At 36.3% G+C, this 23,717-nt stretch overlaps 1 long non-coding RNA gene across 1 annotated transcript; it reads right to left on the reverse strand.

The window, feature by feature from the left end:
• Positions 1 to 7,880: 7,880 nt before the first annotated feature.
• On the reverse strand, positions 7,881 to 21,813 carry LOC140007711 (uncharacterized). The gene is made up of 2 exons (XR_011815070.1): positions 20,973 to 21,813; positions 7,881 to 8,166 (listed from the first exon to the last, which is right to left on the reverse strand). It is a non-coding gene; the product is annotated as an uncharacterized lncRNA (long non-coding RNA).
• Positions 21,814 to 23,717: the final 1,904 nt, after the last annotated feature.

Below are 23,717 nucleotides of genomic sequence, written 5' to 3' on the forward strand. Positions count from 1 at the left end.
TAAAATTTATTTATAGTACATTTACTAAATTTTACATTATATTTTGGTCCACGTCTATTTGCCATTTTTTTTCCTAGACTTTGACCCCAGTTGACCTTACAGCTCGACAGTGACAGAACGATAGCAGTGGCGACCAGCCACTATTTTACCTAATTTTTTTTTCTTTCTTCCTTTTGGGCAACCCATGAAATCAAGCAATAGCCGCCAGCAATTGCTGGTGACCTTCTACCCCTTTTTTTTCTTGGGTTGGCCGAAAAGCCAACCTTTGACAATTACTCCCTGTCGCTAGCCATGCGTTGGCGACATTCGTTTTCTTTTTTTTTTTGGCACTCGGCCAACCCTTTTCCCATGTCGCCAGCCATACGTTGGCGGCTTTTTGTCCCTTTTTTTCTTGGCTGCGTTGCTCCAGCAACGCTTAGCAAAACAGCAGCGGCGGCGTCTCTGCTTTTTTTTTCCTTTTTTTTTTTTTTTAACTTTCCAACAATTTGATAAACCCTATTCATCCCCATGATTGAAATTTAATACCCTAATCCTACTAATCCAAGCCTAAAACTTACTAAATTTCTCATGCAGGCATAAATATATCTCGATGTATATATACCCGAAATTTTCAAAATAATTCATGGAATTAAATAGATGTAAGAGAAAAAGAATTTTAGTGTGCGTTCGGAACTTACAGGTTTAAGCGTTTAATTGTCTACTTGTTTGACGGCGATGTCTTCTTCTTCTCCTCTACTTTTAGTTGATTCTTGCTCTAGGGAGGCAGACGAAAGAAAGTAGGGATGGTGTTATTTTTTTTCTCTCTCTATTATTTTGATAAAACTCTAAACACTAGCACTACCTGTGACGACCCCACCTTCCCCTAAGGCGAACCAAAGGGTTCGGCGGACCGCCTGCCCAACTCTCGCCGGAACTCAGTCATTCATCTCAAGGAATTGAAGATAAAATTTACAAAACAAGCGAATAACGATCCCAAACTTAAAACATAAATTTATATACATTCCTATCTCCAAAGGAATTACAAAATTTAAATATACAAAGGTTCCCAATTTCTCATACATCCAACCCTTGCCAAGTGTTAGGGTGAGAACCATTATAAAAGAATTCAAAGAATTTGACTAAGTTAGTCTATACAGAGCTCTCGTCCTTGTTCGCATCTCCTGTTAAGGAAAACAAAACTAACGGAATGATCTAAAAACTCAGTGAGGTTCCAAACACATAAACAAACAATGAGTTCAATACATTGACCATAGATAGCAAGTAATTCAAGAAACATGACAACATAAAGCAATAATAACATTCATTAAAAGGATACGTGCTCACATGGAGCCATTCATTCATTCTCCTTTCATTTTCTTATTCCTCCAATCATTTGAAAATGCATTTGATAAGTAAAACCCTTCATTTACATTGACATTGATTCATTCATTTCATTTCAGCCCCTCTTGGACGTTGGTCAGGCTCCACCAGACTACAAGGTAATACTCGAGTATACCAAACGTTCACTCAGGGTCACTAAATCGCCCGACCGAGTCCACTTCTGGCTCGAGTCGATCAGTAACGAAGGGCAAGACCCAGTTCAGCCAAGAGACTTACATTCATGCACATATAATCATTCAATCATTGAAAATTTCACATTCATTTAGGTCGAGTGCGATAAAGTACACACTCGCCTAGAAAGCTCATTTTAAGCAATCAGTGGAAGCATTTAATATGTTATCATTCATTCATAACAAGTCATATAATCAAGAACAAGCCACATAGTCAATGAAAATATAGCCAACAAGGAACACTCACCTATTTAAGCAAAATAGCGTCCAAAGTATCCTTCCGGATAACACCCTTAATCACCAAAGAACCCTAATATAATCAAAAGAACACATTATGCTTCAACCATCAAAGATTTAAGTGATTCAAAGAAAATTTGAATACGTACTAGTACAAGGTATAAATATGGTTTTGATAGTGAAAAGAGTACATTTAAACCAAAGGACATAAGTAAAATATTTGTAAAACTTATGCTCACTCGTAAAACTTTAAAATCTCCATTTGAGTCGAAGTGACAAAAAAAACGTATTTCTATTAGTCGTAAATTTCATTTTTTTAAGGGTACAAATTTCGGCCAAGTTCTAACTTATATACCTCAATAAAAAAAAACGTAAATATCCTAGATAGTTCAAGTGGTATTCGTTCTCAAATCCTTACGCAAGTCGCAAGTACATCTACCTAGTTTTTGAGCGTAAATTTGGGCAGTACGCCCTTTGTATTTACCTATTTTCCAGCCATTTATGACTTCATTCTTTTCCACAATCAGCCCCAAAGTCATACACAAAATCATCTCATTTCAATAGCCGTTTAATAGGCTCAAAGTCATACAAGCACAAAATCAAACTAGGAAAATGTCCGGAAATGAAGTTTAAGTTATAAAACAAAAGACAGATTTGCCGTTGCTTAGCGTAATGGGCACAACCAAAGCTACGCTTATCAGATTGAGGTGAAATTTATACTGTTTTGAAGTTAAGAAAAAGGCCTACAACTTTTATGAAAACCACTCAATCCAGTTTGTAGTGTATCTAAGTCAAAGTTGTCATTTACAGAACCAAAATCTCACATTCAGATTAGTTAACCGCACTATGCGTAACCAACAATAACTCAGGCTACCGAAGTCCGATTAAGGTGTTTTTAGGGCCGTTGGAAAGCTGAGACATATTACTACAACTTTCATGTTTTGGCTAAATACTAGTTCAGTACATATCATGGTGAAAAGACACGGCCAGATTGGTGAAATATCCAAAACGGATCACTGGATTCACCTAGGGCAGTCAGGGTATTTTGATCTTTTCACAGGCTACGTTGCTCCGATTGAGATGAAATTTTGCAGAAAACTATAAAACATCATTCTATACAACTTTCATGTTTTAGGCTAAGGCTAATTCGGTCTCTAACATGGTGAACTAGAACCGGGCAGAACAGGGTATACCTTAACTTCAATTCTGGAAATTTGCTACAATCAAGGTATAAATCTCATTTTTAGCTTGAAACCATCACTACCACCTCTTATACCAACTTATATACATCATATACCACCCATACAACAAGTATGATAAGTGAATCATTCAAACCCTAACTCAAATTCATCACCCCAACCATCTAAAATCACATGATATAAGCATTACAACCACAAATACAAGCTACTAAGCAACTCCAACATGATTAAGGAAAAAGGAAAGAGTGGTCAGCCATATTACCTCAAAAACAAAGCTTGCTTTCTTCCAAAATAGCTCCACTCTAGCCCACCTTTCTTCCTTGTGGTAACTTCTTATGAATTGGTTTTTGGATTAGAGAGTGATTTCCTACTAGTTATAGCTTGGAATCAAGGTGAAATTGGAGCAGTTTTTCTTTCTTTTGTTGTCTTGAAGGTTCGGCCAAGAGAGATCAAAATGAGGGATGGTTGGTGAAATTTGCAAGATAAGGACTAGAAGTTTCATTGGTCAAAGAATGCCTTGACAATGTCAACCCTTGGCTTTCCCTCAATTGTCCTTTATTTTGGCTTCTTTTCCTTTCTTTTCTAGTCAAGGATTTCGGCTACCCTTAGCTAAAATGGAATCAGAATTTCGGCTATCCTTAGCTGAAATGAAATCAAGAATTTTGGTTGAAATGGAAACTTACTCCAAAGTAAAGACAAGACTAATGTTAGTCAAGGTCTTGGTCCAAAGTTAGGTAGTTGATTGAGACTTGTGAAGACAAGACATAATGTCTATTTATTGACCAAAGTATCTCTTCTTTTCTCCTTCAAGAATCGGCCAAGACAAGGAAGAAGTGAAGGAAAAATGGTGATGAAAATGATAGCTTAGTCTTAGTCAAGTTTTTGTCAAACTTTGTAGGCTTGTTGACCATTGGCAATAAAATGAGAAATGTCTATCCCTTGGTCTCCCTTATTTATTTATTTTTTTAGTACTTCTAATCACATACTTAATATCATCTAAAACTCACTATTAATCACCAAATTTTATCGCACTAGTGGGTCCCACGTCTATAATGCGTTTCAAATTTGACATACACTAACTCATACTAGGAAAATGATTTTAAAACTATACTTGCTTGTAAAAATGCATAGAAATTTTAATATTTCTAAGGAAAGTATAAAATGTAGGAAAAAAATAAAATAATGCTGAGAAAATGTGAAAATTTTTGGGTTCCACACTCTCTCCCCCTTAAGAAATTTCTTCTCGAAATTTTTACCTTCCGTTGCCTCAAATGATCCCGGAACTTGTTGCTGGTCTACGGCATAAACCTGTGCTGGTATTTTCATCTGGTTCCCTCTTTCATTAGTTTGTTTTGATTTGATTCCTTCCACTTGTTGCGTACTACTCTCTCGTGGCTGTTTCTTCGGGCAAGTGCTAAGTTGATGATTGCTAATCCCACAAATCAAACACTTTTCCCCTTTTCGCCAGTAATCATTCTCAGTGTGATTTGCCTTTCCACAGTATCCACATGCCAATCGAGGAGCTACTGTTTGACCTTCTCAAGAAATTTCCTTTGATTCGATCTGACTTCCTTTCGTAGACCCTTCATCTAATGCTCCTAATGTCCATGGTGGGCGGGGTAAAGGGTTCACTTTCTGTACTTTGGAAGGTGCTATCGATTCACTTGGTTCCTCAGTCACACTACTAGGTGCACCCCTTTTCCGAGTTTGGGAGGCTTTTATCTGTGCCTTCGCAGCCTCAATTCTTTGGGCTTTCTCAAGGGCTTCCGTGAAAGTATTAACTTGAATCGCCGTTAGAGTTTCTTGAATTTCTAAATTCAATCCCTGTATAAACCGTCTCACCCTGCTTTGTTCCGTGGCCACTAATTCGGAAGCAAATTTAGACAATTTGGTAAATTTTGTTTCATATTCGGCCACACTTTGAGTTCCCTGGCGTAATCCAATAAACTCATCCTCCCTCCTTTCTTGGACTAAAGGTGGGAGATACTTTTAATTAAATTCTCTTAAGAAATTAGCTCATGTCCATACGGTTTGTTCTCTTTCCCACTTTGCCTTAATCACGTTCCACCATGCTCGGACCGGTCCTTCAAATTGAAATATCGCAAAATTCACTTGTCTTTGTTTGGTATAGTTTAAAACTGCAAAGATGTTGATCATGGCCTCCAACCACTGTTCAGCTATGTCCGGATCAGACCCTCCAAGGAATTTCGGAGGGACAAATTTTTGACGCCTCTCAAGGGCCCGATCTTCTCCTATCTCAAGGTTCTGGGATTGATTCACAGGCATTTGACCTTGTTGGTCCACCAATCTTGCTAAAATATTTATCATTTGTTGTATAGCCGTCGCCATTTGGTCCCCGGCTTCAACCCTCGTTCCTTGTTCTAGCTCAGCTGTTGTTTCCCTTTCGTCTCTTGGCTCTAGAGTTCGCTTAGTCCCACGACCACGACCACGATCACGTCCACGTCTCCCTTCCATACCCTTCTCTCTCTCTCTCTCTCTCTTTTCTTTTTCAAAAGTAATTTAATGGATAAACGGAGTAAATTGACTAAAATAACAAATTCGAACACACCAATTATACAAATAAACATAAACACAACATGATACAACATATGCACAAAGAGACATATCAAGTTTAACAGATAATCAAAAGTAGTCAATATTACACAGGTAACATACTACAAACAAAAATCATGTAGTAACATTACAAGGGCAAATCAAAAGAAAAGGCGATATGTCGTCCCATACGCAGTTAAGATAATCCCGTCCGGTCTCTCACATCACTTTCTATTCGAACTAAACGTCCGTTGATTTCTTGTACTCATTCTAGTCAAACAAAGTCTCTTAATGTTCCCAAACTGCAAGTTTCAAGCACTTAGTACCGCTTCAACTCTGGAGTACTCGGGCACAAGAATCCGAAATAAGATAATTCACATCTCGAGTTGGCCAGTCCCAAGAGTAAACTATTTACAATCGAGATTCCTACATGACATACCTATCAATGGTCCTCAAATACTGGGAGAAAGATTTAAGACCTATAACAATTCATGACTCCATAGCTTAAGCTCAACGAGCACTTAATCCTTCATACTCATTCACCACTTAACCCGATCTCACTCCACGCAGAGATCATGCGAAGCAGGCTCTGATACCAACTGTGACGGCCCCACCTTCCCCTAAGGCGAACCAAAGGGTTTGGCGGACCGCCTGCCCAACTCTCGCTGGGACTCAGTCATTCACCTCAAGGAATTGAAGATAAAATTTACAAAACAAGCGAATAACGATCCTAAACTTAAAACATAAACTTATATACATTCCAATCTCCAAAGGAATTACAAAATTTAAATATACAAAGGTTCCCAATTCCTCATTCATCCAACCCTTGCCAAGTGCTAGGGCGAGAACCATTACAAAAGAATTCAAAGAACTAGACTAAGTTAGTCTATACAGAGCTCTCATTCTTGCTGGCATTCCTTGTTAATCAAAACAAAACTAACGGAATGAGTTAAAAGGTCAGTGAGGTTCCAAACACATAAACAAACAATGAGTTCAATACATTGACCATAGATAGCAAGTAATTCAAGAAACATGACAATATAAAGCAATAATAACATTCATTAAAAGGATACATGCTCACATAGATCCATTCATTCATTCATTCTCCTTTCATTTCCTTATTCCTCCAATCGTTTGAAAATGCATTTTGATAAGTAAAACCCTTCATTTACATTGACATTCATTCATTCATTTCATTTCACCCTTTCCTGGACGTTGGCCAGGTTTCACCAGACTACAAGGTAATACACAAGTATACCAAACGTTCACCCAGGGTCACTAAATCGCCCGATCGAGTTCGCTTCTGACTTGAGTCGATCAGTAACGAAGGGCAGGGCCCAATTCAGCCAAGAGGCTTACATTCATGCACATATAATCATTCAATCATTGAAAATTTTACATTCATTTAGGTCAAGTGCGATAAAGTACACACTCACCTAGAAAGCTCATTTTAAACAATCAGTGGAAGCATTTAACAAGTTATTGTTCATTCATAACAAGTCATATAATCAAGAACAAGCCACATAGTCAATGAAAATATAGCCAACAAGGAACACTCACCTATTTAAGAAAAATAACGTCTAAAGTATCTTTCCGGATAACACCCTCAATCACCAAGGAACCCTAATATAATCAAAAGAACACATTATACTTCAACCATCAAAGATTTAAGTGATTCAAAGAAAATTCGAATACGTACTAGTATAAGGTATAAATATGATTTTGGTAGTGAAAAAAATACATTTAAACCAAAGGACATAAGTAAAATATTTGTAAAACTTATGCTCACTCGTAAAACTTTAAAATCTCCATTTGAGTCGAAGTGACAAAGAAAACGTATTTCTATTAGTCGTAAATTTCATTTTTCTAAGGGTATAAGTTTCTGCCAAATTCTAACTTATATACCTCAATAAAAAAATGCAAATATCCTAGATGGTTCAAATGGTATTCGTTCTCAAATTCTTACGCAAATCGCAAGTATATCTATCTAGTTCTTGAGCGTAAATTTGGGCAGCACGCCTTTTGTATTTACCTATTTTTTAGCCATTTGTGACTTCATTCTTTTCCGCAATCAGCCCTAAAGTCATACACAAAATCATCTCATTTCAATAGCCGTTCAATAGGTTCAAAGTCATACAAGTACAATGTGACAGCTCCACCTCCCCCTAAGGCTAACCAAAGGGTTCGGCGGACCGCCTGCCTAACTCTCGTCAGGACTCACTCACTAACATTAATTTCAGAGATAACATTAACTCTAAAGTAAGAATGAATCTCCCCAATAGATATTACAAGCCATCCAACTTCACAAAAACTCCATACTTATGTATACGACTAAGCGAAATGAAATGCAAATAGTTCAATCACTTCTCTAAGTATAAATAGGATTGCAATTATTTAAAATAAGGACTACAACTTTTGAATTCCTTATTCGTTGGATAGCAAATTAATAACGCTAAAATTCTTCAATATAACATCTACATGCTACCGATCATCCGAATATACAAACCAAAATATAGACCAAAAGATAAGAACTTGTAAACTAATACTATAATACAGTGCCGTCCAAATACAAGATTAAGATTTCCTATTACAACTAGCACTATTCTTGTCCTTGTCATCCCCGTACCCTGTTAAGGAAAACAAATGAAGGGATGAGCTAAAAGCTCAGTGAAGTTCCAAGAGAACAACAAGCAATTAGGCATTTTAGCATTCACATGATAGCATGATCACATTTTCCATAAAGAACATAACATCCAAACAACTCATTTAACTATGTACAACGGATAATACATGCATATAAAAGGATACAGTCTGTTCTCGGGAACAGGTTCCGTGACAACTTGTTCAGAATCTGTTGACACTCCGTCAACCATGGAATCATAACAAGTCCAGTAGATCACCACTTAATTCCAACCTCCATCCACCAATCAACCCCCTACCGGGCCCGAACTCCAAACATAAACAGTGGTGGTAATACTCGAGTATACCAATTAGTCGAGGAGATAACACTCTATTCGACAAAACAGTAGACCTAGGATTCGTTATTTAATCGACCAGACCCTTGCCGGCTCGATTCGATTAACTAGTCTATGGGGTTTAGGATCCAGGCCGTTACTTTCAACTCATGCATATGAATCTCAGTTCACTTGTAAACAATTCACTTATAGTAGTCAAACAGGAATTCAGTCAAATTAGGTCGAGCGTGATAAAGTACACACTCACCTATGTAATAACAAGCCAATTCAAGTAACAAGTCATATACAAGTCATATTTGCGCAACAAGTAGCATGGAACTTGCAGTTGGAACACTCACTAGTTCAAGCAAAAATAGAGTCAAAAGTTTCCTCCTGGATTGCCCCCTTGATCAGACAAGCCCTAAGAAAAACCAAGTGAACAGAATTCATAATTTAGACTCGACTATGAGTCGTATACCTCTCCAAGTTAATTTAATTTTTTTTCAAAACCCAACATATACAGCCATATTTGGAATGCAAATCAAGGAAAAATCTAAGTATACTCTAGGGCAAAACTCAAGTAGGGTTTTGAAGCGTATGAGAGTATTTTGGACTCAAGAAACATGAATAATCAACAAGTTCCTTATTCGCTTCATGGCGGGAAATTTTCCAGCGGCGAGCCAATGAAAGATGTTATTCTTGGTTTTAATGATCACAAAATACTTTGAAATGTTTGTCTAACTTTCTTCAAATATAAGTGTTTTTGCGTATCAAAGAATCAGGTACAAATATGTCATGAAACGCAAATCAACCAAAAGAAGAAGCAAAAACAGGACACTCATGTCGGACGTCCAAAAGGAATCTGTCGGACGTCCGAAAGGATAAAGAACATCAAGAAGGAAGCTCTGTCGGACGCTCATAAGGAAGCATCGGACGTCCGGAAGGATCGGACGCACGCCTCGGACGCACATCAACCGCATCGGACGTCCGAAAAATTCCAAGATGACTTGCCAACTCTCTGCCAACGATCGGACGCTGTGCTGTCGGACGATAAAAACGCATCGGACGTCCGAACTTCAACTTGGCTGCTTTCGGACGATTGGTTCGGACGATGATTTGGTCGTCGGACGTCCGACAGCCCCAACGGCTAGCTGACTCTTCATCTGCCTTCTATCCGTTTGAAGCATTGATGAAACCCATTTTTGGTCCCCTTTAAAAACAAACTGTTCTGAACCAAGAAGGGACTTTTGCACACTTTGTTTACAAGTTCTCAAGAGATATTTTAGCTAGAAAATAGTTTCCAAAGCTAGATTTGTTATTCAAGTGGTGTGAATTTCGTGTGAGCATTTCTTTTGTGGTTGAAAGTTTCATTAGTGTAGCTTTGTTGAGGGTTATCTGAGTGATTGTAAAACTTCTTAGCTTGACTAAGTGAGGCTTAGGGCAAGGAGGAAGTGCTCCCTCCATTGTACATCTAGTTGAACATCTTTCATCAAAGAGAAGTTGCTCAACCTAGTGATTGGTCTTCAAGTTTGAGAAAAGTTTGGTAGACAATCGGTTTGATACTCTATCTTACTTTTTGTTTTAATAAAAATCTCATTGCTTATTTATACTTGTTTCTCTGATCAATAGTGTTCTCTTATTCTAATCTACTTGGTTGATCATTACTAGAAAAGAAGGTAAATTTTTATTAAAGAAAAAAAATGCATAAATTTGATTAAGATTTTAATTAACCTAATTCACCCCCCTCTTAGGTTGTCTTTGGGCCTTACAATTGGTATCAGAGTTTGGTCTCCTAGAGATTAAGCTCAAGGGGTTTGGAGTAAAGATGACAACCAATCATGCCATGTTTGTTGAGGGGCAATCTGTTACTAGGCCTCCCATGTTTAGTGGCTCCAATTATGTTAGCTGGAAAGAAAGGATGATTATCTTTTTGCAATCTATTGATATTGAGTTATGGTTTATTGTGAGTGAAGGATCGCATGAAGCTAACTTTCTTGATGCAGATACAGGTTTACTTCGGCCAAAAACGAGAGTTGAAATGAATGCTCAAGATAGGACTAACCTCACATTAAATGTCAAGGCCATGAACGTTCTTTATAGTGTCTTAGATTCAAATGAATCAATTAGAGTAAAAGGCTGTAAATCGGCCAAAGAAATGTGGGATAAGTTAAGAGAAATCCATGAGGGTGGTGACAACGTGAGAGAACAAAAAAAGGCTATCTTGGTGACAAAGTATGAATCATTTAAAATTGAACCTCTTGAGTATATTGACAAAATGTATTGCAGGTTCAATGACTTGATCAAAGATCTCGAGGTGTTGGGCAAAGAGTACACCTTGGGAGAGAAGAACAGGAAAATTCTCAATGCATTGGGCAAAGAATGGAAAAATAAAGTGACTGCAATAGAGGAGGCTAAGGATTTAAATTCTGTGCCTATTGAATCTCTCATTAACTCACTAACCTCTTATGAGTTGAAATTGAAATCCAAAGTGCGGGAGGAAGAGGATGCTAGAGCAAAGAGAAATATTGCTCTAAAGACTACTCAAGGTGAAGATGATCCAACTCACTTGGATGATGAAGATTCGGATGGTGATGATAATGACCCTGCTCTCATCATAAGAGGCTTCAAGAGAATATTGAATTAAAGGAAGTTTAGAAATGGAGGACCTAGCAATCAATTTCAAAATTATTCATCAAATGTAAGGAACAAAGGAAAATAAGAATTCAACAAGAAGCAAGTGGACAAATGCTATGAATGTGGACAACCTGGACACTATGCAAACGAATGTCCCATGAAGAAAATGAAAGATGGTAAAGCTGATCGAAAACCAAGATTCAACAACTTCCAGATTACTTGGAATGAATGTAACTCCGAAGGGGAAGTTGAAGAAGAGGAAGAATCAGCTCAAATGGCTTTCATGGCTATTGAAAATAATGAGGTAATTTCCACACACTCTCAATCTGAAAGTGATGATGATGAAGATGATGATCTTGAATCCTTTATTGAAAAACTGCATAATGTCTTGAAGGAATCTTATGATAAAAACAAGCAGTTAAAACAGAAAATGGCTTTTCTCATTCAAGAAAATACAAGTCTTTTTCAACAAAATAAACAACTAAAGACTGACAATGAAAGTCTTGTAAGAGCCGGATGTGATGTTCAAAATGAGTTTGATAGAAAAATAAATATTTGTGAAATGCTGAAGGAAAGACACGGTGATTTGAAAAAAAGAATGGACAACTTGGATGAAACTTTGAAAGCAAGAAAGCAGGATTTTATCAAAAGGAACATGTCATCTACCCATCTTACTACTCATCAAAGAACTTTAGCACATAACAAAAATGCACATGGTTTCATAACATATAGAAGAGGTGGATTGAGATATGTCAAATCATTACATGTTAAGGACTCTTCCATTATGTGTGGTTTTTGTTGTCAAAAAAGGCATTTGAAAGGTGATTGCTATGTGAAAAGAAATCTGAACAAAGGGATGAAATGCATGTGATTAGTTAGATACAATGCTAACTATTGTGGACCCAAAAATTAAAAAGGGTACCAAACACTTTCTCTTTTCAGGAAAAAGGCTCAAACAAATCAAAATGGTTTATTGATAGCGGCTGCTCAAGGCATATGACCGGTGATCCTTTTTTGTTCATAAAGCTGAAATCAAAATCAAGTGGGAAGGTGACATTTGGTGATGATGTGAAAGTTAAGACAATTGAAATAGGTGATGTTGGTAAGGATGGTGAAACTTTTGTTCATAATGTGCTCTTAGTTGATAACTTAGGTTATAACTTGCTTAGTGTTAGTCAATTGTGTGATAAAGACTTGTATGTGTTGTTTAAAAAGCATGAATGCATTGTGCTTGATTCCAAATATAATGTTGTGTTCAAAGGTAAGAGGTTCAACGACATATATATTGTGGTTCTTGATAAAATTGATTCATCTAGCTTAAAATGTCTTAAAGTTTCAAATGAAGATCCTTGGTTGTGGCATAGGAGACTTTGTCATTTTAACATGAATTTACTAAAGGAAATTTTGAAAAAGGAGCTTGTTAGAGGCTTGCCAAAAATCAATTTTGAAAAGGATAAAATTTGTGATGCATGTAAATTTGGAAAGCAAACAAAAGTTTCTTTTAAACCAAAGAAGTGTGTATCTACTTCCAAACCTTTAGAACTCTTGCATCTTGACTTATTTGGTCCTACTCAAATCACTAGCTTGGGAGATAAGAAATACTGCTTTGTGATTGTGGATGATTATTCTAGATATACTTGGGTAATATTTCTTGCTCATAAGGATGATGCGTTCAAGAATTTCACTTCATTGTTTGCTAAAGTGCAAAATCTGCTTGGTTTAAAAATTGTTAGAATTAGAAGTGATAATGGAACAGAATTCAAGTATTGTGGTTTTCCAGAATTTTGTGATTATAATGGCATAACACATGAGTTTTCTATTGCAAGAACTCCACAACAAAATGGTGTTGTAGAAAGGAAAAATAGGACTCTACAAGAGGCTGCTAGAACCATGTTAAGTGAATGTAGTTTGCCAAAGTACCTTTGGGCTGAAGCGGTAAACACTGCATGTTATGTGATGAATCGAATCCTTTTGAGACCCATTTTGAATAAAACATCTTATGAACTGATTTTTGACAAGAAACCTACAGTTGGATATTTCAAGGTCTTTGGTTGTAACTGTTTTATTTTAAATTTAAAGGAACATCTTGGTAAGTTTGAGAAAAAATCTGATGAAGGAATATTTTTGGGATATTGCGAGAATAAAAGAGGATATAGAGTCTTTAATAGAAGGACTCTTGTGATAGAAGAAACTATACACATAACATTTGATGAAACTAATGATGATAATTCCAAACGTTCGTGTAAGGATGATGATGTAGGTGTTCGCGAAGGAATGGAAAAGCTAAAAATTGGAGATGGAGGAAACTCTGAACCGGAAGCAAAGGAAATGGAGAATGAAGCTCATGAAAATCAAGAAAGGGAAGATGAGGACAGAAATGATGATCCATTCAAAGATCTTCCCAAGGCTTGGAAATTTAGCCAAAATCATCCGAAAGAACTTATAATTGGTGATCCATCCGAGAAGGTAAGGACTCGTTCCTCTTCTAGAAAATTGATAGATAATTTTGCTTTAGTTTCTCTTTTTGAACCCAAAAATATCAATAATGCTTTAAAGGATGAAAACTGAATTTTGGCAATGCAAGAGGAACTTAATCAATTTGAGAGAAATAAGCTTTGGACACTTGTTGATAGACCTCAAAATCAACCTATCATTGGCACAAAGTGGATATTTAGAAATAAGTTGGATGATAAAGGTGTTGTTGTAAAAAATAAAGCCAGATTAGTTGCTAAAGGATATGCACAAGAAGAAGGAATTGATTTTGATGAAACATTTGCTCCCGTAGCTAGATTAGAATCTATTAGAATGCTTCTTGCTTTTGCTTGCTTCAAAGGCTTCAAATTGTTTCAAATGGATGTTAAAAGTACTTTTTAAATGGTTTTATTGATCAAGAAGTATATGTGGATCAATCCCCTGGTTTTGAAAATACAAAATTTCCAAGTCATGTGTTTAAACTATCTAAAGCTTTATATGGTTTAAAACAGGCTCCAAGAGCTTGGTATGAAAGACTAAGTGGTTTCTTGATTGAAAATGGTTTCAAAAGAGGTATTGTGGACACCACACTTTTTACTAAGCAAGTGTTGAATAACCTTATTGTGCAAATATATGTTGATGATATTATTTTTGGTGCTACTAATGAGTATCTATGCAAGGATTTTTCCACCACTATGCAAAGTGAATTTGAAATGAGTATGATGGGAGAATTAAATTTCTTTCTTGGACTTCAAATACATCAAGCTCTTGAGGGAATTTTTATAAATCAAGCAAAATATACCAAGGAATTGCTGAAAAGGTTTGGCATGGAGGACTCAAAGCAAGTTGGAACTCCAATGTGCACTTCTACAAAACTTGACAAAGATGAAGAAGGTAATCATATGGATGAAAAGCACTATAGAGGTATGATCGGAAGCCTACTCTATTTAACCGCAAGTAGACCTGATATTATGTTTGCTGTTTGCTTGTGTGCTAGATTTCAATCGTGTCCAAAAGAATCACATTTGAATGCTGTAAAAAGGATTTTTAGGTATTTGAAAGGTACATTAGACTATGGTCTTTGGTATGCTAGATCTAGTGAGTTTGCACTATATAGTTATTCGGATGCTGATTTTGGAGGTTGTCGTGTGGATAGAAAGAGTACTAGTGGAACTTGTCACTTTCTTGGAAATTGTTTAGTCTCTTGGTTTAGCAAGAAACAAAATGTAATCTCTTTGTCTACAACCGAAGAGGAATATATTGCCGCTAGTGCATGTTGTGCTCAACTTTTATGGATGAAATATACCTTGAATGATTTTGGATTGTTGTATGACTGCATGCCTGTATTCTGTGATAATACTAGTGCTATAAATTTGACCAAAAATCCTATTCAGCATTCTAGGACAAAGCATATAGATATAAAGCACCACTTTATTCGTGATCTTGTTCAAAAAGGTGAAATTTGTGTAAATTATGTTTGTTCTAAAGATCAATTTGCTGATATTTTTACAAAAGTTTTGCCATTAGATCAGTTCATTCATCTAAGATCAAAATTAGGGATAATTGAAAAATCAGCTTAAAATTTTTTTTTTCGGACGTCCGTTCCGAAAGAGGATGAACGGACGTCCGATGATGTTCTTCAGCTATTTTCCCAGAATGCACCTGTTCGGACGAAACTGTCGGACGCACGACTTCGTTCGGCCGTCCGACAGTACAACGGCTCATTTTTTAAAAGTAACTTTCTTTCTCATTTGCTTCAAACTCTTCTTTTTCTATTTTCTCTCGGACGAAAACTCTCTCATCTCTCACTCTCTAATTCATACCATTTTGAAGCTCTCATTCCCAAATTGACTCAAACAAAACTTTTCCTGATCGATTGTGTTTCATTTCTCCTGATCATTTCACCGAATCGCATAACATTTCGCAAATTCCCAAATTTCCCTCAAAACCCTACTCTTTCATAACCGCTCTGTCAAATCTTGTTTAAGGCCTTTTTGTCCCAAAATTTCTGTGTATTTCACTTCCTTACTACTGTGTGCATCATTTGCATCTTTCATTCCACACATTTCGCACAATGGTGAATCTAAGAGGAGGAAAGGTTACTGCCGGACGCAAGCATCCACTCAGGGATGAGGATGATGATCTTCCTACGGTCAAAAGGACATCCAAACGTTTCAAGAGAGGAGCTGTGAAGGGTCAAATGTCACGGCCTACACCACAACCTACCCCTCTATCTGAATCTGGACAGGGAACCTCAACTCAACCGCCTCCAAAATCAACTACTCTCCCTCCATTTTTTGATGATGCTGCAAAAGACAGACATTCCTGGATATCCCAGAAAGGTGTCATCCCTCAACGCACTATAAATTCTTCTGAATTTCGTCACATAGGTTTAGAATCCATTTTGAGTCTATTTGCTTTCCAAAAATGGTCACATCTCATTTCTATGCCCAATGTTTATTACCCTGAAAGGCACTGGCCAAATTGAGATCATGTCCAGGGTTAATGGGGTAGACTTAGTCTTTAATTCTGAAACTGTAAATTCCATTTTAAATACTACCATTGAACGTGGTTGCAAGGATAAAATTGTAAATTTCTTTTCCTATGAAGAGCACCCTACTGCTGATAATCATTTTGATGGGGCTAAAATGTTGACTTATTTTAAAAGAAGTTTTTCCTCCCCTGCCGATGCTAAACTGAATGATCTTCCCCCTGTGAATCTAATTGCATTTTCAATCATTTCAAACCTGCTTGTCCTACTGATGGTCATAGAACTGATGCAAACAAAATGGAGTTGTATTTCTTTTACTGTTTTCGAGAAAAAATTTGTATTGATTTTGATTTTGTCATGTGCAAGTTTTTATTTCGCTATGCCACTGATTCTCGCAGAAAATTATCTTATGGAAAGTTTCTTCAAAAGATTTTTGAGTTTTACAAAGTTCCAATTCTGGGTGTTTGTCCCAAAGAAGCATCTTCTTATGCCTTTACCAAAGGATATTTTGAAAGGAAAAATCTTGTCTTTAAGGATAATCTATGGGCTTATAAGCGGGCATCATCTAGTAAACATAGGTCTAAGGCTGCACATGATCCTTCATTTGTCACACTCACTCCCATTCATCCTAGGAAGTCTGCCACTAAGGCATCTTCCTCCTCCAATGATGAAGTGATTGAACTCCTTCGTGAACTCAAACAGCATGTTCTTCTTCTGGAACATGGTCTAATGCTCACCATGTCCTCTGAGCATCAAACAGCCTACCTAGACAAAAAGAATCTTCTTTTTCCCCTACCTGTGGTTGAGGAAGTTTCACATGGCAAAGAGCCTCGCACCACTGATCCAAGTTCATCAATTCCAGATCCGAACTCATCAACTCCTGTGACTCCTCATGGCCCTTCCACATCAGACAAAGGCAAGGCACCAATTGAAGAGGCTGCTGAAAATGATGAAGAAACTGATGAGGAGGACCTCTCCCAATATCAGCTCTCTCGAAGATCACCTGGATCCACATAGTTCACCATTTAGGACATTTGCATTCTGTTTGTCTCTTTTATGTGTTTATGGTGTTCAACAATGGATATGTAGATGAATTCAACATTTGGTTATGCTTATGTTTATGTTTCTTTTGGTACTTTTTGATCGATATGTAAGTGTTTTGAATGATGACTGTGTGGATATAATGAATTTCTTTTTGGTTTGCATTAATGAATGTGTTTGTTTGTGGATGAGATGGATGTGATTGATTGCCCTTTTGTGATGACAAAAAGGGGGAGAGGACTGGATTGATTGATGATTGATGATGTTGGATTGATATTAAATTTGGATTGGCTGATGGATTGAATTAGTAAAATGTTGGTTGTTGGCTGCTTAATTGTCATATTTTTGGATAATTGTTTAATTCGGTTGGGCAGCCAAGTGAGGGGGAGTTTTTCAAAATTTTTATGATTCACTAAGTAAGGGGGAGTTCTTGTCTATTGAGAAAGGGGGAGCTTTTATTCCAATCATCAAACCTCATTTCAAACATTTGTTTTGTCATCATCAAAAAGGGGTAGAATGTTATTCTTGGTTTTGATGATCACAAAGTATTTTGAAATGTTTGTCTAACTTTCTTCAAATATAAGTGTTTTTGCCTATCAAAGAATCAGGTACAAATATGTCATGAAACGCAAATCAACCAAAAGAAGAAGCAAAAACAGGACACTCATGTCGGACGTCCAAAAGGAATCTGTCGGACGTCCGAAAGGATAAAGAACATCAAGAAAGAAGCTCTGTCGGACGGTCATAAGGAAGCATCGGACGTCCGGAAGGATCGGACGCACGCCTCGAACGCACATCAACCGCATCGGACGTCCGAAAAATTCCAAGATGACTTGCTAACTCTCTGCCAACGATCGGACGCTGTGCTGTTGGACGATAAAAACGCATCGGACGTCCGAACTTCAACTTGGCTGCTTTCGGATGATTGGTTCGGACGATGATTTGGTCGTCGGACGTCCGACAGCCCCAACGGCTAGCTGACTCTTCATCTGCCTTCTATCCGTTGGAAGCATTGATGAATCCCATTTTTGGTCCCCTTTAAAAACAAACTGTTCTGAACCAAGAAGGGACTTTTGCACACTTTGTTTACAAGTTCTCAAGAGATATTTTAGCTAGAAAATAGTCTCCAAAGCTAGATTTGTTATCCAAGTGGTATGAATTTCGTGTGAGCATTTCTTTTGTAGTTGAAAGTTTCATTAGTGTAGCTTTGTTGAGGGTTATCTGAGTGATTGTAAAACTTCTTAACTTGACTAAGTGAGGCTTAGGGCAAGGAGGAAGTGCTCCCTCCATTGTACATCTAGTTGAACATCTTTCATCAAAGAGAAGTTGCTCAACCTAGTGATTGGTCTTCAAGTTTGAGGAAAGCTTGGTAGACAATCGGTTTGATACTCTATCTTACTTTTTGTTTTAATAAAAATCTCATTGCTTATTTATACTTGTTTCTCTGATCAATAGTGTTCTCTTATTCTAATCTACTTGGTTGATCATTACTAGAAAAGAAGGTAAATTTTTATTAAAGAAAAAAAGTGCATAAATTTGATTAAGATTTTAATCAACCTAATTCACCCCCCTCTTAGGTTGTCTTTGGGCTTTACAAAAGAAACAAGGTTTTCTCAAGTCAAGTCAGCGAGGTTGTGTCCAAAAGACTTTCAAACTAAAGACATTGAGGCTAAAAGGTAGCAAGGTGCAAAACTGCCCTCTAAATCAGAATTTTTCGCAGCAGTGAAACAAGTACAATCATGAGGTTTTCACCTCCCAATTTTCATAGTTTTCACTCAAATTCACGCACAAAAGGCTCCACCAAAGTTTGGAACAAGTTTTGGCCAAAATCAATTACTAAAAGGTTAGACAAACAACAATGTAATAGGCTGCACTCTCCATCGACAAACAAACACAATTTTAGCCAGCAATTTAGAAGAAAATCCCAATGAAACCCTTCCATTTCAACCAAAATGCAATACATAAGCAAAGCTTAAAGGTTCGCTAAGCATATTAGGCAAGTACATCACCAAATCAGTTCAAAATCAAGGTAGTAAGCTGCCCCAAAATTTGGACAGCATAACCCCTGTTTTATCCTATATTTCCTCTCCAAATTCAATACAAAATTTCATGGCCAAACCATCCAAATCAAGACCACAAATGATAGGCTATACAAGCTACTAGTTTCAGACCATAAAGCCACCAAAAATAGACAAGTATTCAGCTCACATATCTCCATACCAAGGCTGGCCGTCAAGCAAAAGTTCAACTCCACAAGCTTAAATTTCCATAAGCAAACTAATGGAACATATGCAAGTTGGAAAAATTACATGACATGGCTAAAATATATAGTACACATGATATTAGCATTTTAATACTCATTTTCATTTTCCTTAACTAAAACGGGAAATTTATTGCTTGGGACATGAAATATGTAAAAGTGAAGTTTTCACCTCTCAAAACCTTTCATTTTCTATTCCAATTCACTACTCATACCAAAGTTAATGTTTAATCACGTGTTTAGGACATTAACAAGTTGATTTCACCACACAAAACCAAGAATAAAGCTAAATAAAATCACTCTCTCTTTCAGTCAGCCTCAAGGAGAATTCCAGCCATGAAAACAGTGAAATAAATGGAGTTTAAATCACTTAAGGTCCATGGTTTTGGTTCATTTCCAACACATACTTGTAGTTTAAAGTCTTCTAGGGTGTTTTGAACAAATTGAGCTTAAAATCATCTTGAAAATTTAGCGATCAAAGCTAAAATTCCAGCAAGCATTCTTTCTTTAGAAAAATTATAACTTAAGTTATAAATGTCGAAAACTCATACAAATTATCTCATTTAAAACCAGACTTGAATACTAACAATCTTTAGCAGACATCTCAAGGAGATTTGGTTCATAAGTTAATCCAAATTGAGTCACAAGTTACCACAGCATCCCAATTTTTACTTGTTCAGGACCGATTTTTCAGTCAACTTTGCTGATTTTCTGGTGCATATATAAAATGAACCACAGCTCCAATTTTATACCATTGGAAAGATCTATGAGTCTAGTTTCAAACGCAATTGACGGTATTCAATTTTGATTTTTCTACGCTAAGTTATGATCATTTTGCTAAAACTGCCTAGAGGTGACTGTCACCTGAAGTTCAAGCTTTCTTAGACAATTTTTCAGCCAAATCAATGAACATACAACTATGATTCAACCATATAAACATACCAACTTCTATATACACAGTTGTCATGATACAAAACATGAAATCTTTGTAAAACTTCACTCCAAATGCAAAGTACAACTGATATATCCGGCTTTATGCAATCAGTCAGTCCATGCTCATTAACTTAACAGATTTTCAAGCAAAGTTTCTTCACAAATCAAGTTTTATTTCTCCTGAAGGTAAAGAATACAATATGTGCAGGTCCTAGAAAGAGAAATAGGAGATATATACGGTAAATTTAAATAAATTGCAGCAAGATTTCTTGGGAGAAAGGAACCAAACTTGCAGCCTCACTCCATTGGTTTCACAGGAGTTATTCAACTTTGTTGCTGCCAATTTTCTCACACGTAAGCCACCAATTTGCTACCAAAATCAGCGACAACATGCTATATATCATACTAAACAAGAAATACAACACTTATAGCATGAATTCCTAGTGGAAACTCCTCAAAAGGTTGAAATAAGAGGCTGTAAATTGAACTCATTTCCCCCTCGGTCAAAGCTGGAAATCTTCAGCATATAAATCAACTTCTAATGAGGGTACTTTCCCACCAAATTTCCATTTCCATGGCTAGAACTAACATGCATCAATCATCTCACTGTGTCCTGAGAAAAATGGAAAGTTTGGCTAGCAAGTTTACCTTTGATCTTGCAAGAATGGAAGCTGCAATGAAACTTATAGCTTCAACTTCTTTCCCCACGATTTTTTTTTTGAGCTGGAAATTTCTGCCTTTCTTCCCCAATTCTTGGCTAGGATGCGTTATAATTTTCTTGTTTCTTGATTGATGTTCAAGATTGAAGAAAAAGAAAAGAGGACTGGTTGGAGTTTCTTTCGGTTTCTCTCAGCTCTTCTCTCTCGGCTGCAAGAAGGAGGGGAAAGGAGCTCTCCCTCTTATTTCTCTCAGCTTTTCTCTCTTGGTTGGTGTTAAAAAAAAAACAAAGGACCAGTCTTGTTTTTGTTTTCTTTCTCTCACTCGGTTGAACTGAAGAAAAGAAGCAAAAGGGAGTAAATTTGGTCAACATTTGCATGCTACTTGGAATGGTCAAAAATGGAGGCAAGGAGCAAGATATTTTGTTGAGCAATATCTCTCTCTCTCGGTTGGAAATGAAGACAAAACACACTAGTTTCTCTCAAAGCTCTCTACTTTCTTTGCTGGACAAATGAAAAAGACAGGTCTCTCAACTCTTCTCTCTCTCAGGCCCAACATGAAGTGAAGAAAGGGGAAAATGGCTCTCGATCAAGCTGAATAGAAACAAGAAAGAATGGAAGCTGTTTTGACTCGGTCAAAATTTGTGGCTGGTCATGCAATGAGCAAACTATCCCTCTCTTGGTTCCTTGGTTAAATGAGCTGGAGTTTCTCTTGGTTCTTGGCCAGTGTTCATGTTTGAAAAAGGTAAGAGAGCTTCTCTATTTTTCCTTCTTCTTGTTTCTCGGTTTTATGTAGCAGGGGAAGTGAATGGAACGCGGTTTGTTTTCCTTTCTTGTTTCCTCTCGGTCAATTAAGAATGAAGGCACTATCTTTTATTCTTCCATTAGTTCCTCCCCTAGATATTAGTAATGCTTGGACAGGTGTGAAGGCAAGTATCTTCCACGTTTTCTTTTCTTTTCTTTTTTTCCTAATACCACAACATATTCTAATACTAACGTTTTATGGTGTAAATGATATAATCCTCCTAAGATATATATCGACTCACTTATTTATTAAAGGGACAATTTAGACCTATAATCATTCAATAACAAAAAGAAAATAAAGTGGGACATGCACTAAATTTTAAATAACACATGAAAATTTTCTTACGTTCATCTAATAAATTCTCACACATTTAGCTTTAAGAAAAACTTATTAAACATGTACTTATTGAGCTATATAGTATATGTTACATGTCTAGTAATATTTGCAAATGACATCAATTACGATATGCATGCCATATATTTATTTAATTCATAAAATATTTCTACACTATTCTAGGAATTTTCTAAATTCTCAATTTTATAGGAATTTAATTACGCATTTAATTTAACCGTTTATTCGTTATATATAATATTTCTAATATCAAAATAAATAAAATAAAATAAATTCAGGGCATACACATAATTTTCTCGGGTTCTCACATCCTTCCCCCCTTAAAAGAATTTTGTCCTCGAAATTTCAACCTTTGTTCATACAAAACTTGATTCTACAGGGTTTTTCCTCAACTCCAAAGTAGGAAGAACAAATGTAGCAGTAAATGATAGCCACCAGCATTTGCTTGATAACATATGAATTATTAGAGGAGATATCACGAAAGTAGGAAGAGTTTTAAATGCATTAACTCATTATTTTTCAAAAATAGAATAAAGACCTTAACGGAAAATTTTCACCTATTATGCAGTATTTCGAAGATATCATCTAAGAATATATCATCAATAGTTAGAAGTTTTAAAACAAAGAAAAATTTTCAAAATCCTTGGTTTAAAGGTTTTTACAGTTTTCAAGAAGCATTAGATGCATGTAGAAAAATGTAGGAATTAATTTCTATATAAGTAGGATGGATTGAGCCTATTAAGATAGAGAAAGTAATGACATTTTAGAAGGTAAAAAGCAAAATTTTGTGTTCATTGAGAAAAAATGCCTAGAAGTTTTAAATTGTTAAACAATAAATATAGAAAACTAAATGACGAAAAAGAACAATTAATAGAAAAACTTAAAGACTTTTCACTCCCATTACCTAAAGGCAAAAGATTATCGTCATCTATGGGCCTTGATAAAAAAAAAAAAGAGTGCTGTGAATTTCTTTAAAAGGAAAGAAAATTTCCCAGACTAACCATCTCTTAGTCTCAAAGAAAAGCAAAAAAATGAGTGCCCGATTTTTCTTCTTTCAACAAAAGACTTTGGCACCATTTCCTTTCAAAATCCAAAAATTGATCATCTCCAAATCCCAAAATAGTGAGATAAAAAAGATGATCACAATTTACGAATTTCTGCAAGATATTTCAAATTCCAAAATTTATCCATAGGGAATGTTGTTCACTTATGAGTCATATTATGGGAATTACAGTGCTTGTCCTAGAACTAATGATCCTCTATGCCAGGTACTTCCATTATAAAAAGAAAACTATAAATACCATTTAACCTATATGTTTTATAGAGATTCACTATATTTAGACACATATCAACCATTAGAATTAAACATTGAAGGACAAAGCATGACTCTCACCCCAAAAAAGCTCTCGAAATATGTATTTGTATATATATTAGTCTTTTCAATCTGAAAAAAACATACCAATTTGGCAGAAAACTGGCATGTGTAGTCAATTCTTTATTCTTCCAAGATCGATATAAATATGTAGAACCCACTATATTTAGCAAAAGCTCCAAATTTATCTAATGAGCATGCTACTCGAC

Source organism: Coffea arabica, chromosome 5c (genome assembly GCF_036785885.1).
Source record: "Coffea arabica cultivar ET-39 chromosome 5c, Coffea Arabica ET-39 HiFi, whole genome shotgun sequence".
Taxonomy (NCBI): domain Eukaryota; kingdom Viridiplantae; phylum Streptophyta; class Magnoliopsida; order Gentianales; family Rubiaceae; genus Coffea; species Coffea arabica.